We start from the raw sequence: 17,943 nt of genomic DNA, 5'->3' as shown, positions 1-17,943 counted from the left end.
TGTCCTGGCAATGCATGGTTACCAGAAAAGCTTCTTGAGATTAACTGGTGGTTGGCATAGTTTACAGCAGGCTTTAACCTGCTATAACATGCTCTGAAGTGAGGACAGCTGCAGGCAACGCTTACTTCTTTTGAACTATACTCCAGTCCGATGTGCACATGCTGCCCTTCAGCAAACCATCACAATGGCAGGCAGAGAAGGGAGGGCCTTGCCTGCAAGCTAGAGCCTCCAGTTGTGAAGCCCTCTCACTTCCTCGTGAGCAGGGCTGGCGAAGGCCTGCCGAGCTGGCTTCATGTGGGTATGCGAACAAGATTCGGCAGGATGTTCAGAGAAGTTGACACCAGACCAAGCCCTTCAGATGTGCATTCCTGAACCCACTCCTCCCCTTTAGGGCATTTTATACCAGCCACTCCCAGGTTTCCCCTCTCCTTAATTACCTTTTTGCAGGGATCAGCTCTGCTTGTATGTATATATGCTAATGCTAGGAAAGGTTGTCAATGTAGCTTTGCAGCCCAATCTCTTCCAACATGATCCGGGCTTCAGGCTGTGGCTTTTTTTCCAGTGCCTAAATGCACCGCATGTGGCTATTAGGTGAGGGCAAGAATTTGCATTTTTCTTGCACACAAAACAAGGAAATGCATTCTGCCTCTCCACAGCTGCCACAACCACAACTGAGCTGCTGAACTGGCTGCATTTGCTAGCCTACAGGAAGGCAACAGGAGAAAACTCAGGAGTTCCCATTCCCTCATTACAACTCCTCCACCAGAGACCTCTAAATACCATTCCCACAGTGGGAACTAGACAGAGGATCCTGCAACCACATGGACAACACTGGAGATGAGGGCTATCACTGTCCTGCACCAATGGTCCCAAATCGTTGGCCAACTAATGAAAGAGGAAAGGGAGAGTATTGAATTGGATGGTAATACACAGCAGTCTGAGGAAAATCCTCCTCAGGAATCCACTAACAGATTGGAGATAATGGACCTCACCCTGCAGCCCTTTAAGGCCCCACCGGAGGTTGGTTATGGGGAAAGAGGCCGGGAGAGCAGAGACTCTTAGCATGGGTCAGAGTTAGCTGTCCATGCTATAGGTATTACTGAGAGCCTATAAAGGTGTTTGGGTTCTGTGAAGATAGCACAAAGTCTAACCCGTGAGAAATGGTTTAAGACCTGAGATTGTTCTTGTCTGCAGATCTGAGCTAATTTTTGGTGAATGCAGAATTTCCTGGATGAAAGTTAAACAGAGCAGCTGAACATACCTTGCCATTGGCTTTCTTCTTGTTGTTGTTTTTTGGTTGGTTGGTTTGGCTTTTGTTTTTTGTTTTTAATTTCCTTTTTTTTTTTCTTCTTTTTTTCTTGGTATCTTTGCATGTTTCAGAAGGATTGAAAAGAGGTGGAAATGCTAACGGGTGTTTTGGCTCATTCTACTGTGTAGAGCTTCTCTGTGCCAAAGTGCTAGTTACCTAGGAAACTGCTGCAGAATTGAATTTGGATAGATGTGTTGTCAACTGCATATGAGTAGAGTGGCTTTTCAAGAGGTGGGAAAGAGTGTAAAATGCACTGAAAATTTGAATGTCTGTAACGTGATTTCTGGGTAAGATGGTGGCTGTATGTTTTTGACTGGCATTTTGTAGGCACCCTGACAGCTGCACAAAAGGGATTGCAGATGGAGTGCCTGACCATGCCTCGGTACCTGAACTTAAATGCCCTTGTGTTTGTAAGCTGGGTAAGCATTTGTCTAAATGTCAGGCTCAGAGTGTTTGTAAGGAATGGCGCAAACGGTTGCCATTAAGCATTTTGCCCATTTTATTAAAACAGTTACGACAATCCAAGGAAATTAAAGCCTTTCTAGAGATTTGAACTGCAGCACTGTGTGGCCATTTGCAAAAAAAAAAAAACAAAAAAAAAAAAAAAACCTGTTGGAACATGTTGTTTAATGATTGAGATACGTATCTAAGGGCTTATGCAATGAGGAAAAATGTGATTGCAGAGCTTTTCCTGGAAATCGCCAATAATGGGCCATTTTTAATACAGCAGCAAAAATGTGAGAAAACAAATACTTCAGCCTGATGTCTGTCAGTTCTGCCACAGTGGTCAAATATGCAAGTGGCTGCTCATCCTGAAGGAGTCAATGCTTAGGATGGTCCATGGCTGAAAAAAAAAATGAGCAAGGCAGTGGAGTTTACTCGGTTAGAATAGATTTCCCACAAGTCCACCTGTTTTTTTTCCTCCCAAATACACATGCAGGAATGGCATTTGTGCTTGTACTGAACACTGATTTCCTTGTATTTCTCCTCCAAAATGCACCTCAAATGCAAACTCTTAGTAGTTTATTCATGTTATGACAGGTGTCATCGGTTGGCACAGCTACATGTAATATTCAAATATCTTTCCCCTCCACCCCAGCAGGTGAGCAAGTTTCCAGTGTTGAAAAGGTAGGTCATGCTGCTTGTTTTGGGTTAGGCAAGTGCACCAGGTGAGAAGAAGGCTGAGGTAAGACAGTGCCCTTACTCCTCTGGTGAAGGCTGTGAGGCAGAACCTGCTTCCAGATCCACATTTGCAGCAGCTGTGCCCTGCTCCATGCTGGTATCATCACCAGAGCATGCTGATCCCCCGCATTTCTCTCTACAGGTGCTTCTCTCTTCCCAGGGGTCTAAAATAAATGCCAAAGGCATCAGTCCTAACCGCTTCTCTGACCTCAGGGTTGTACAGCCTTCCTGCGGAGAGAAAACATCTGTGTTGCTCTTTCTGCTGAGTGCTGCTGAGCCTCTGCCTACAAGGCAGGATTGGTCCTTAAAGCTAAGGGTCAGGTGAAGGCCCTGCGAGCTGGCTGATCAGCTCATGTCAGGCTGGCATACACGCACGACTAAAACAAACCACCCTGTAAACACACTGCGATTCTGCCCCTGCCTGCTTTGCTGCCAGGAGGCCAGGCTACATGGTCCAAACCACTGCTGCTGCTGCTGCACCGGAGCAGAGTCAAAAAGAAGCTGTGATATCTTGGATCTCTTATCCGTTGTTTATAAGAATACAGACACCTAAGATCAGTATTCCTTCAACGATGTCTTTAACAACATTTACACTGGAGATCAGCCAAAACCTATAAAGCCGCAGGCTGCTGGACCTGGCGGTAGCTGCACTGTAGTCCACCGCATCCAAGCTTTGTCTCTGGCCTCTTTCTTTGGAAAGGAGCTGATCTCACGTCCAGACTAGGACACCCTTCCTCCCTGCTTGAGCCTGTGCACACAAATGCATACGTGCACACAAACCTAAGCAAACTCCTCTGTTTCAAGCCCATCTGTAACCTGTATAATGAATAATGTATAATGAATTTGTGGTCTACATGTTTATTAAGTGACTCAGTATTTCCAGTGGAGATTTTGTGCTCATGTTTTACTCACATCGCAAAACCCACTCACTCTTTTATTATCCCTAGCAGCAGTAGGCGATAATAAATTATACAACTGCAGATGATGGTAACTATATCAACAAACAAATTGTATTGGTTTTCAGTGTGAGTTTAAAGCTCCGTTTACTGGTTGTACAAACTCAGAAGAAGGAATTTGGGAACGCTGCTGCTGTTATTAAACGTTCTTGCAGGGCTGTAATCCAAGCCTTCCTCAACGCGTCTCTAAAGGAGATTTTGCCTACTGTGTACCACTGCTTTTACATATGGGAGAGGAATTTGCATACGTAAGAGAAGGGGAAGAAATGTAACTTACGCAATAGTGACAGCTCCCATTTGCTGCTGCGTGAAAGCGCTGAAAGATAAAATGAGCCTGGGTCGTGGTATTCAAATCTAATCCCTCTCAACTGCAAATTCAGAGGCACATTCATACCCCCTGCAAAACAAAGGCCTGTAATGAAATGTCAATCAGCAGCACGGTTATAGCCAGCGTATCAAAAAGAGCTTGCACACTCTCCAAATAATTCTGAATCCCATTGTAAACTTAGTACATTGCTCAATTAATGATTTGTGGGACTGTGGAAGGATGTGAGCATATGCAGGAGCAGCCATTTTGAGACAGCCAATACATGCATGGCTGAGGATTGACTTTTTGGGGAAGCGGGTGTCACGGTATTTGTAAAGTGAGGGCATTCTTTCCGAGAGGAGTAGAGACGGTTTTTATAGAGGACATCATTTCAGGGGAGAGCATACAACAGAGGTACACATCAGTGACAAGCCAGAACGCTTAGATACACATGAGTGTGTTTCACCTATCGCACCACATGCAGTGTTCTTGTTTTAAAGGAAAATTTTCCATCACTGGCTGCTTATGCTCTGTGGCTATGTGCACAAATGGGCCTGGAGCTGGGTCACAGATCCTCTCCACGTAGGTTCTGGATGGGGCATACAGGTTAGGGAATAGATATAAGTGAAGTTTGCAGTGAGAGGAGACAGCCCTGGGGGCTGTCTGTTGGTCAGGGTTTGCTCTGAACTTCCCTGCATAGCAATCCTCGTCCCTGTGGGTCTGGAATCGGCTGGAGCGATGAAGGGCTGGCTAGGCCACAGCGTGACTAAGCCTCCCAGACCTCACTGGGCTCAATAACTAATACTTTGAACTCAGCTGCTGATCACCGTCCTGACATGCCAGCTGGGTTCTGCGTTGCCCGTAAATACGGTTCGGGCTGTCATGAGCCGTTTCTCTCTGCTCCTTTTGTGGTTATTCCCAGGGGCTGTGGAGGAGCCCTCTGCCAGTGGAGCCAGGGAGGCCTCAGCCCAGGCTCCCAGGAAACTCTTGGCAAAGGCCCTCAGAGAGACTGAACTCAGCCCCCTTCTAATTGCTGTGGGGACCTGGCAGCAGAGCTGCATATTTCAATTAGGGTTGGTTGTTAAAGGTGTTCTTGGAGCTCGGCACCATTAACTTTGACACTGAGAGCTTAAGGCCAGGCCTTCGAGCATTTCCTTCTGCAACATCACCAATCTTTGCATGAATATGTAAGACCAATTACAGACATAAGTCAGTTCTTGTTACTCGGATGTCTCTTAGCCACAGCTTATACATTCCTCAACATCTTTTCAAAACAGCAACCAGGCTCTATAAACCCAGCAGTCGGTTAGGACATATGGGTTGTTCCTTTTGGGCTTTTAAAGGACTTAGCTGTGTTACGCACATTGCCAATTAAACTGCAAAGCTAAGATGAAGAAAAAAGCCATGTAATGTCATTAACTTAGCTTCAGACTGCAAGAACCTGTCCTCCAAATAAAGATAGTATGCCTAGAAATCCAAGTGCATTCAAAATGGCTTTAGTTTTAGCATATGTCAAATGATTGTCCATTTTTAAATTTAAGTAGTTAATTATTCACTCAGGCTGCAGCGTTCTCTTTATTTTGTTGTCATCCAAGTATCAGCCTTTCCTTCTAAACAGTGCAGAGCTAGGCTTTACATGGGTGAAGCAAGTCACTTTATTTTGATGAAGATTTTGCTTCTTTTGCATCCCTATCATCTTGTTTTTTCCTTCTCCTGGAGCACTTGTTGTCTTGCAAACACCTTTGTGCCCTCAAAAGTGCAAGATTTAAATTGTGAACTTAAAGCAACTCGATAGTCATAGAGATAATTAAAATCTTTAATTGGATTCTCTCACCAGAACAAGGTGTCCAAGGCCACTGCAGTGGACCTCTCATCAGATCACACAGGGACTTCCCAGCTGCCTCCATGCTGGCAGTGGGAGCACTGGTTCCCCCAGCCAGCCCTCCTGCCTCCCTGAGCTTGCTAATGGCTTCCAGCTGAAGAGCAGAGCTCACGTTACCACCGTTCTCCATCTCCAGTAAGAATGGCCTTTCAGAGGAGATTGCTTAGTGCTTAATTTAAATTATTTTGTCTTGCGCGTGGGTATCTACAGCCAGGCCTGGACTACTATTATGGGTTTTGTTCCTTATATCCGATTCCCTTATGCAGAGAAACTCCAGAAGTTAACATTTGAGTAAATTACACTCCAGTGTATGAATAAACATAAGGATGATCAATAGAAAGAACGTAATGTGTTTGCTTTAATTTCATAGCAACATCTCTACTAGGAACATAATATGCCAACAAGTTGAACTGTTGCAATTACAGAGGTAAATTTAAATAAGGTATTTTATGGCCACCCCTGGGTTTTCAGTCATATCCTGCCTTCTCTTTATATGTCTTTTACACTGGATCCTCTTTTCTGACAGAGTCTTGTTTTCTGCATCCCTTCTTCAGGGCTTCTAGAAGCAAAAGAAGTGCTTGGAGATGTGGAAAGTTACTCTTCCTTATTACAATAATGCTATGTAAATGTATTCTACATCCTCAGCCTCTCCTGTAAATAGAGCTGTGCACGTTACCTTTACATTCCAGGGCTGCTGTTATTAAAATATCTCACACAAACATACACATTAATTTGCACAGCAATGGCCTTGCTCACTTGCTTTTGGGTGGAAAAAGAACAGGCTCATGTTAAGTATGTGAGAGTCTGGAGGAAGACCAAAACCCCACATCAACTGGACAAAGTGAGAAACCTTCTTTGGGAGTATGCCTTTACTAGATAGGAAAAACATATATCTTCTTAATCTAGGTTCACTAACCTGATTTCAAAGAGCTGTGAACAGTGAGTTTTTTAGTTTTTACTTAGGTCAGCAGCTCAAGTTCAAACCTTGTAGTGAACCTGATACTTTAACCTGGAGCATAATGGGCTCTGGAGGAAAAAGGACAGATTCTGCCTCCCTTGGTGTATTGGTGTATTGGTGATGGTCAGCCCAAAGCCATGCGAGGCTGGGGTATGGTTCCTGCGATGTCTTGACAGCAACCTGCAGGGCGCTGTAGGCTTAGGCAAAGGGAAGAATTGCAGGTCTTTTTTAGCTTGCTCTGCTGCCATGCAAACCTCTCCACTGGAACACAGGCCAAGCATCCCCTTGGCTGGGCAGCAGGCTGAGAACTGCTCCCAGCAGCAACAGTCCTCCTTGAAACATGCCTGCATGACCTAGCTGCAGCAACATAGAGATTTGGCTTATCAGCCCCTACACCAGATTGGGCTGCTGTGGGCTGCCAAGCTTGGGCAAGGGTGTTTAACCACTGTACAGCCTCTTCATGGTGGCACTGTTCAGAAATACTCAGTGTCATTATTCCCAGAGAAGTGGTAAAATTCCTGTTAGGTCACAGGTGAGTGCTTTTGGAAACCTCACCCTAAATTTTCCTGGAGTTGAGCCTGCCTGTGCACACTATTTACTTTCTTGATTTTTTGTCAGCTTTAAACCAGAATTGGTTTGGGTATCTGGCTAAGAAAATAGTTGTTCTCTGTAGTAAAATTTGGAGCATTGCATTTAACTAAATTTAGTTAAATGACAGCTGTCTGGTAGGCAACTAATTCTATTTATCAATTTCCTTCTGAAGTACTAAGAAATTAGGGCCAGAGCGATGTATGAATTCTTGTTTAACCCCTTTCTGGTTAGTCAAGCACTGAGCAGGCAGGTTACCAAAGGCTCTGGAATGCTGATGTCTCTTGCAAATTCCCTCTTGCAAAAACACTCAGCTCCCTCTTAAAATAAAAGTGTTAAAAATGATAATAAACTTCAAAACCAAGAAAGTGAAGACGTACTGTACCGCCAGCAAGGCTAAACCATGGCCATGCCACAACAATACTCTTGAATCTTAACATATCGAGTTCAAAATCCAAAGATTAGCTATACTGCCATATATCTTTTACTGAGAAAGTTTCCACTTCCTTTTTGACAAGTATGAATGTCTGTTACTGGCACTGCGAGTATGTGCCTTTTTTCAAGCCAACACTGTTTGTAAAATTCCTTTAGAAAAATTACTTAATGTAGGAGTTAACCCCTTGCTAACTTGAACTGAGAGGCTCTTGGTTCGAATCACTTCTCTACCACATCGTTATTCTCAAACTGGTTTTCTCTTCAGCAGCTTATGTATTTCAACAACATATTTTCTGACCTCTGTGCCATATTCTGCATATATCTCTGCCTAATGTGTACCTCATCCTGTAAGAAAATCACATTTGTTTTCTCTTATGTTCATCTATCCTCTGGAAAACCTGGTTTTATAGCCAAGGTTTTATAGACTTAGATACTCTATATCATTCTAATGTGGCTATGCTGGTGCCAAGATATGTCAATTCCCTGAAAATATCAGTGTCTGAAGGGTTTGATTTTCTCTCTTTGCTGTAATTAAATACTGTGCAGATGGAGTTAAGGATTCATTTATAATAATTACTGGCTTTTTTTTTTTTCTTGATCCTCCTAGCAATTTTTTTTGCTTGTTGTGGAATTTTATAGCTATTTTAGCTTCCTATTTTTGTTAGGCTGCTTGTAGTCCACAAGCAATCTTATGCAATCACGGGTCATCCACTCAAGAATAAGTTAGATAAAATTTCTGCCAAGGCAACTATAGAGCTGCTGTCCATTTAGAGTCTTTTTTGAAGCCTATGGAAATAGATTTCAAAATAGTCTGAAATTAAAAATAATAATAATAATAATTAAGAATATTTTTGTGGATTTTTTTCTTTAAATGGATAACTTTGAACTTCAAAGAGAATCATTTCATCAAGTATTTTTATGGAGAATTTCTTGTTCTCTGAGTAGCAGGACCGTGCATGTCCCAGGATGTGCTAAGAGATGGGTTGTGCTACGGGAACGGAGCTTGTTATGTTTCTGCTGGAAGACCCAGTAGTTTTGGTAATAAATGACAATAATCTCAGGAAGCTACCCAGGCAAGAGACTTTTTGTGGCTCTGATTCTGCCACTGAATGGAAGGGGAATGTTTATTTAATGACCAAGCTGGCTTGTCCTCAGATGTGCCATTTTGTCTTCATAAATTTTTGGAAGAATCTGGAGAATGTTGCCAAGGGCAACCACTGCATCTTGAGGAATTGGAAACGAAATGTAGGAAGAAAATAGAACAAAGATTCCTTAAAGGTCTTTATCCTACTGTAGTCAATGCCTTGTAGGTAAGCACATGTTACAGCTACCATAGTTATCCCTCATCAGGAAACAGCCCTGGGGCATTAAATGTCGAGAAAAGTTAAACTGCAGGCTGAGTACGCTTTTCCAGTTTCCTTTCCTATATCAGTCAGTTCTAATGGCTTCAGCTGACACAGGTATCTCCACTGAGCACTCACCTTACCCACTCTTCCAGCAGTCCCTCTGTCCTTCCCCTAGGGCCATACCCAGCTTGTGTTGGGTAGGTATGGGTGAGCAGAGGCTCGTGTAATGGCTGTTCACTAATGTGTTCTACAAATATCATCACTTTGGGTCAATCTTAGCCAAAGGTTACCAAGAGAAAAGGCAGAGATCTGTGATTTCCTTTGCAATCCTATGAAATTGATCTAAATTTCACCGAGGACTTAAAAGAGGCATCAAATGTGGAGGAAAACTCATGCACATGTTGATGCTGGAAAGGTGGTTGAAGGGTTGTCCAGATGAGAGTTAAACAACCACTGGTCCATTTGTCTGACCCCTGTAGCCTTTTGAGTCAGTAATAGCAATGCAAAAGAGAAGCATGTAGCATAGTGCTGGCAACTATTTTAATGAATGACCTTTTTGGGGGTGAAAAAGTGAGAGATGGCTGCTACCCAGTATTATGACTGGACACTCCTGACTGTCCTTCTAGAAGATGGATGATTGCTTCCCTATGAAGAAATCAATTTATAACTCAGTTTCAAGCTCTGCTACATTCAGGACAGTTTGGCTCTATGGTTTGCTGTTCAGGCTTATCCCTATTCAAAAAAATATTCCAGAATTATTTTCCCATACTTGGGCAGCTATATTGGCTGACAGTTCCAATCTCTCTCCCCAGAGCAAATTCTCTGAATTCATGCAGCTTGAGTGACCTTTCCAGTTCACAGCAGTGACTTAGATTCCCAGCATTTATACAAGCTTTGTAATTAGATATACATACGTACATACGTATATACATATTTATACATGTGTGTTTGTATGTATAAAAAGACTGCTTGGAATTTTAGCTTATGTGTTCCCAAAATCTGTGCCCATACAATTTATGGAAATTCTGGCAAAAATAAGAAAGCAACAAGCATATTTTATATTCACTCAGCTCATCTACTGGGGCATGGCTTTAAGAGCTTCCAACTATTTAAACACTTACTGTAAAGCCAGTGACTAAGTGGTTTGCTGGATTAGGATTTTAGTCAGGTTGTAAATTTTTAGAGACTGGGTCTGTGTTTGCCTGATTTTGTGCACAGGCAATAGATTTTGGTCCCTAGGAGCTGTCTCTGAAGGGATAATTAGAACTGCTCCAAGAACTGAGAAAATGCAGTGAAAATTGCTGTACTGTTTACTTTCCAGTTTAATTTGGTGAAATTTTCCAGCCAGCTCCTCAAATAATAAAAGCAATAACTAATACTTTAAAAAAAATAGCCAACAATATTTCTCCTTTGCTAGGCTTCTTTGTCAAATATTTGAAATAAACCCTTTGATGTCTTGCGGCAGAGAAAGCTATAGTGTCTATTACAGTTCCAATTTTTACCTTTTTTTTTTTTTTTTTTTTTAACATAGGTTGCTTGTTGGCAGGAAATGTTTGAAAACAAAAATCTGTCCAATCCAGCCAATATGATCTTCTTCAAACTGTTGATAAAATTTGATAAAGCCCTCTGGTTTTGCTCATGTAGATAGAAGTAGCTATAAGGAGTCTTTAGCATATTCATCTGGTTATGTAGACACTTCAGTTCAAGGCTAAAAAAATGGAGGGAAATGCCTATATGTCTTTAGTTTAGCTAACTCAAGTTGGCCCCACTACTCTGCTGATTAAGAGTTTAATTCAGTTGCCTAAGCCAAGCATCTCAGGCTAGTTGAAAGACCCTTTGGTAGCCCAGATATTGACAGGGGGTTGGCAGATATGACTCTCGCCTTTCTGGAAAAGCATCCAAGCCAGATACCAAGGGCATTTCAGTTGTCCATCAGTGACCTGTTGAACTGATCCCCAGATCTCAATGCTAGCAATGGGGCTGAGCATCAAAGTGGCCTCACATCCTTTTCTGTACTGGCCTGAAGTTTTCCAGTAATGTTTATGCAGCTACTTCATTCTTCGACTGTTTATCCACCCGCTGCACTACATTGACTCTTCTGTGTATATGTACTTTGGCTTGCATACTTTGCACAGACATTTTTAGACTTACCCATCATCTTCTCTGCTGGCTCACGCACTTGATCCATAAACTTCCCTTGCTGCCAACCAGCTTCCCACCAGAAACTCTCCACGTGGCTTCCAGGCAAAGCATGAGGAGAACTTGTTCTCCTACTTCACTTGTCGTCCTTAGGGGGAGAGCAGAGGCTAGAAAACAGCAGCAGTGGAGACACCAGCTCATTCCTCTGATAGCCATCCCTTGCAAGGGCCATGGACATTATAAATGCTGTAATTGTTTTTCTGGCAATACTGTCATGCAATGCATGGCTTGGCTTGGTTTGGTTTGGTTTGGTTTGGTTTGATTTGGTTTTTCATGTGGAAGACTACAGATACACTTTCATATATATATAAGTATAAATATATAGTATATATTTTATTTAAATTGACAATTACAATCAAATAAATTGCCTGAGAATTGAAAAATGGTCAATCTGGTATTACTAAACAAGCTTACCAGATCAAGTTGGGCTAAAATGATTAAAGTGAATAAAATATGCTTATAAAATTCTATCGTTTTACATTTGCATATCTATATATTTCTTTGAACATCTGTTACAATGCCATCAAAGTAGTAGTTGGTAGGCTTGTGGTCTCCTTGAAGAGATTAATGCCAGCAATAACCCAAAGAGGAAAAGGAGGCAGTAGCTATGGTGGCCTGAAAGAAAGAAGGAAAACATAGAAACAAAGAGTACTGTTTATAGAATTACATTGTCCTCTGTGCTTTCAAACTGAGATTAACATGTCACAGCATTATACATTTGTCCATAGGCCAAACAATACCTTACAAGGAGCATAGCTAAGAAAATGGTGCAGTCTAGAAGCACCCCAACCCCTAAGCAATCTTCCCCTGACTCCCTTGCCAATTCTCTGGAATATTTACTTTTCCCCATAACACAAACATTACGAAAGTTTCATCTCTGTTGTGCTTTGCTTTTCCTCAAATGCACAGCTAACATCTTCACCTGTCCATTTTGACAAATCCAGACTCTATTTCATACTTTTTTACAGATTCCTGCCACATATATATTATTGAGCCCTGAACGTTGTGTTCAAATGTTTTCTTTTTCAAAAATAAGGTGGTATTGGTTCCACCCTGTTCAATCTTCAGCCAGACTATAGTTATCTCAGATTCCGATTTAAAATTACCCTTCTAGTGGTAAAGATTCCCCAGGGTCTCATCAGCTCTACAACAGCTATTTGACCTGTTAACCAGTGCACTTCTAAACAGCGGTAACTTTTCAATTGATCCTTGCAAAGGATGCTGACACCAGCAGTAAAAAATAAAAATACAAAAATAAATAAATAAAAGAAAGCAAGAGCAAACAGGAGAGCAAATTGTGGGCCTAAGGAATGAAATTTACAACAATCATGAAGAATTCATCAGGTTCATTGCATTAATTATCATAATGTAACATCTTAATTCTTTTGATTGTAACAGTGCCATGGCAACCTCTGAGCAGGAAATAAAGTCAGATTCTTAAGAAAAAAGAGCCTAATGTGTTTAACACGTTAGAAGGTAGTTACAAAAAGAAGTAAACTTGTGTTACCCCAACTGCCTGAGCTTGGGATGCATTCACACAGTAGTTGCTTGAGGTTTTGTCAAGTAAATAAACTCACTCGACATTTCTTGTTGCAGTAGCAGTTCTACTACTGGCTTCCAAGGCTGCTCACATAAAGGGAGCTCTCATGCAGCTGAAATTATCTGAAATAGGGGAGAAGTGCCCTTCCAGTCCCACACACAGTCTGGAAGCTCCAGGTTGCTTCTATTGGGATTTGACCTCATAGAATTACCAAAATGATCGAGATTGCAAAGGACCTCTGGAGGACCTCTGGTCCAACCCCCTGCTCAGTTAGGGACACCCAGAGCAGGTCACCCAGGACTACGTCCAGGCAGCTTTTGAAGATCTTTAAGGAGGGAAACCACAATCTCTCTGGGCAATCTGTGCCAGTGCTCTACTACCAACAACCACTTCACCAAGTGGTTTGTTAGGTGCTTAAGACTTTGTCTAGAGAAAGGTTCCACCAGCAGTATTCTGGCACTGGCACCTCAGGGATTTTTCTTTCTCTGTTGGTTTTACCGTGGTCTTCTTATTACCTGTTTTGCTTATGATTACCTGTTTTGCTTCAGTGTGGTTGCTGTTCTGCACATGGTCCTATCAATAACACAGGGCCACAGTGCAGCTCCTAGTCCCAGATTAGCAGCAACGTGCAGCCTGACTCCGATTAGCTGGCAGGATGATATTTCTTGACTATCTGGTGTTTAAATGAACTGAAAATCAAAACCTTGTTTTTCTTGGTTCTCTTCCAAATCACACACTAAGGGACAGTTTGCCTCATCAAAGATTAAAACAGATGTTGGTAAAAGGAGATAAGTCTGAAACAATCTTGAGATCCAAATAGTCCTGAGCTTGTGATTTGGGCTCTTCTCTTCAGAAACATAGGAGGAAGCACTTCAAGTGCATGGGATGATTGCAAGAGGGGCTACAGGGACTTAGCAAGACCCTTCCCTCATTTTAGCAGCCTGGTGAACTCCTTCTGTGTGTGGTGAGCTGCAGGTGAGGTGCCAGCTGTAAATCAGCAGCTGCTCAATAAGGCATGGGGAGAGAAGGTCCTGCAGAAACACCTTTACACCACCTTTACACTTTGCAGTGTAATGCAGCCAGCATGACAGGGAAGCTCCAAAGCTGGGAACGGGGTCTCCAAGTCAATCTATTGGAGTGCAGGAAGAAAATATATTTTATACCATTAGTACAATAAAATAAATAATTTTAGAATAATTATTTCATCTTTCTTGTCCTTTTTTATTTTATATTTTTGTGTATGTTTCACAACGTACATACTATATTAGTACAATATTACAGAATCACAGAATATCCTGAGTTGGAAGGGACCAATGAAGATTATCAAATCCAACCCTTGGCTCCATTCAGGGCCCCAAAACCAAACCCTATGTTTGAGAGCATTGTGTAAATGCTCCTTGAACTCCAGCAGGCTCAGTGCTGTGACCACTGCCCTGGGGAGCCTGTCCCGGTGCCCGAACACCCTCTGGGTGCAGAACCTTTCCCTCACACCCAGCCTGACCCTCCCCTGTCCCAGCTCCATGCCGTTCCCTCGGGTCCTGTCGCTGTCCCCCGAGAGCAGAGCTCAGCGCCTGCCCCTCTGCTCCCCTCGTGAGGGAGCTGCAGGCCGCCATGAGGCCTCCCCTCAGCCTGCTCTGCTCGGGGCTGAACAAACCAAGGGACCTCGGCTGCTCCACATACGTCTTGCCCTGTAGACCCTTCACTATATTTGTAGCCCTCTCCTAGACACTCCCTACCTAATACTTTTTATGTCCTTCTTATATTGTGGCACCCAAAACTGCACACAGTACTGGAGGTGAGGCCACACCAGCCCAGAGCAGATCAGGACAATTCCTTCCCTCGACCGACTAACAGTGCTGTGCCTGATGCACCCCAGGACGTGGTTGGCCCTCCTGGCTGCCTGGGCACACAGCTGACTCATATTCAACTTGCCATTGACCAGAACCCCCAGATCCCTCTCTGCAGGACTGCTCTCCAGACTCTCGTCCCCCACTCAGTACATATAGCCGGAGTTGCCCTTTCCCAGGTGCAGAATACCACACTTGCTCTTGTTAAACTTCATGCAGTTAGTATTACATTGGTAGTATATGTATATAATTTATTTATATATATATATGGGGGGGTGCACGCTTAAGTTATTTTTACTGTAGAGGGGTGCAATCAAAAAGGTTAGGAGATCACTGATACAGACCATCAAATCCCCACTTTCAGTAATCCTTTGGATTTAGAAATCTTTTGTTGCACATCCATAACACTTACAGCTCAGGTTCCAGAGCTGCCCCCAGAACAGGAGTCTTCTGCATGCCTACAGGAGCCATCAGCCCACCTGAGAGTGAGAGAGGGGCCGTGGTCCTGCAGGGGAAGGCACTATCTCTAGGCAGGTACTGTGCTCCCTTGTTCCCACCTCCCAACATGTGAGGCCCAAGATCACCCAGATCCCACGTCCCAAACCCAGGATATAGGTGCTCTTCTCTTCCTGCAGTTGGCCATAAAACTGCCAAAACACTGCTGTCTCTTACAGTTTATCATCTGAACAGATAATATAATATAGAGGGGTAGCAGCATCTAAGTGCTACTCGCTGAGTGGAATATAAGTATAATAATGAAGAAAACTGTTGGGTTTTTGTTTCTTGGGAACAACATCCTGCTTCATTGCGACCTTCACAGTCACAGTTGACTTAATAAGCCAAGTATCTTCGTATGAAAACAGCTTCTTAGTTTCCACACTAGAGAATACACTGCCTTATCACTTACTATAATTCTGATTATGAAACAGTTGTTTTCATGAGCTTCACTTTTCTGTTGCTTGGAGCTAGCAGAAATCTTTTTTTTTTTTTTTTTTTCAGGCTGCTACTTCCTCCTGCTTCCACTGCTTCAGCAATAACACTTTGTACAGGTGAGGGTTATATTTTAAAGAAGACGTCTTTGATCGTGTTCTAATGATTGTTTTTCAAATCCTTGTCAGATTTTCTTCCCCATGCCAGTAATAAACAATGCAGGGATCCCTAGAATTTTACTTGCAAGGAGTGCTTTGAAAGGTCTGTCATGATGCATTTGAAAATGTCAGCTATTATCAAAATTAAGGATCAGTGACAAATGTGTTGTGTCCAGCAGATTTTTTTTTCAAAGTACGCAGTTTTAACTATAAATTTATTCAGAGCTGAACACATTCAGTATAGTGCTGCCCAGTGTTCCATGGGTGTTAAGTAGCTAAAGAAGGCATATCTCCTCCACACAGTGGCTCTACATGGCTCTCCTATTGCCAAAACAGCTGTATCTGCCTATATGAAAGGATGTGGAGAATAAAACCCTGGCAAGCTGAGGCAAAGGGGCTGAATGAGGCAGCAAGCCCTCCAACTGCAGCCTCCCTTCTGTTGCTTCTGAAAGCCCAAGAGCTCTGGAGGAAAAAAAAATCTGGGGAAGTATGCTTAAAAGCCCGTATATGCCATTAGCTGCAGAGGTCAGACATGTATTTCATAAACGTATAGGTATATAGATGCCTCTTTTGACCTAACAGTTGTTCTTCAAGATAGCTTTCCCTACTGGTCATAAAATCTTATGGTCCAGCTTCAAAGGAGCCAGATGGCTAGGATACAGAGGGATGCTAGTGGAGCTCAGAGCTGCTGTAGTTTTGTGAGCCCTGATGGGTTTCCCGGGGTGGAAGTGAACACCCTCGGTCCTGGGGAGTAAACCCTTTGCGAAATAGTCATTCATGTTGCCTATGGGTATTAACTGTAGTCACCAACTTTTTTTTTTTTTTAATTCCAATCTTGCTAGTCTCACTATGCACCCCAAATCACACTTGCCACCCCTCAGGTGCCTCTGAAGCCTGGGTCCCCACATCCTCAGAGTGCCCATACTCTCCGTGTGGGCTGCCTGTCCCCATGGGTGCACCCAGCTCCCTGGTGGCACCAGCACTCTTTAAAAAAGCCACCAAGGATTGGTCTAGCTCTTGAGCTCAGTAGGTGACGCTGAGCTTGTGGGAGAGTAGGAGGCACATCAAGCTGAGGATGCAGCTGATCAGAAAAATGTTTGACATTTTGTTTTGGTCCAAATGTTCTCTTATTAAGAACATGCTTCCCTTTTGACTAGTAATTGAGATTTCTCCTCTTTAATATTGATCACTTGGCAAAGAATTTACACAATTCGTTTTCTTAACCACATATTTAAAAACACAGCTAGAGCCAGCTCTGCTTTCATCCCTTACCACAGAGGGCTGTGATGAGGAGGTTTCAGGTGTTGCTGAGAGGTGCGTGCTACCGAGCACTTTCATACTGTACTTAAAAAGGTGTTTATAATGTCCCCCTGAAAGGACCGAACGTCTCTCCTCCAGATTCTGTGAAAAAATAATGAGGTGATATTGTAGCTCTCAGGTTCATAGCCATGACCGTCCATGCTGCCACCAGGCCACCTAATGTGACAGCAGCTGCTAGACCTGACCCGTGCTGCCATCCCCACATCAGCCAGTGCCCAGAAGGTGAGCTGGAAGGACAAGACTTTTCTAGCCCCACGGATGTAGGCTGTGTTTGGCTTTTTCACACACACACACACACACACACACACACACAAATTGCATAATCCTGCATTTTCTCATTGTCTACCCAGGTGCCAGCCCCAGTCTGAACTCTCAGCTTCTCCAGGGCAGCAGGTCAAGGCATTTCCCTCCTGAATCGTGCATTTTATTAAAAGGATATTAAAGAACCTCTGCATTAGCAGCAAATGCGTGCAATTAATCACTGCATTCGGCTCCATGCTCAGCAGCCGCTTGTGCCCATAGGTGCCATAAAAGCCTCCTGTGGCACCGATGTCCCCCCTAGCTGGCTTTTCAGGGGCGAAGCTGCTTCGGTCACCGCAGCAGCACGGCACCAGGGGGCGCCTGGGCAGCGCGACCCGGGCTCGGCTCGGCTCGGCTCGGCTCGGCTCAGCCCGCCTTGTATTGCCTTAATTCTCTCCTCCATCCCGCGCCTGGTCTTCTCTGACCCCTCCTGCACACGCTCCAGCCCGGGCTGCATCAATCTGGGAAACACCAGGGGAGTCAAATACTGCCACAGATGTGAAAAATAAAAATAAATAAATAAAAATAATCATAAGCGTTTTCAAAACGATGAGAATTGTGACATCTCTAAGTAATCACCTCGGAACCGAGATGTTACTTTTCTATTTCAGCTCCCATTTTTCTCATTGCAAAATGAATGTAATTTGAGTTATGCTGTTTTATTTAATTTTAAGAATACAACATCG

The sequence above is a fragment of the Anser cygnoides genome, chromosome 3 (genome assembly GCF_040182565.1).
Source record: "Anser cygnoides isolate HZ-2024a breed goose chromosome 3, Taihu_goose_T2T_genome, whole genome shotgun sequence".
In the NCBI taxonomy this organism is placed as follows: domain Eukaryota; kingdom Metazoa; phylum Chordata; class Aves; order Anseriformes; family Anatidae; genus Anser; species Anser cygnoides.
Note: the sequence above shows the minus strand (reverse complement) of the source record.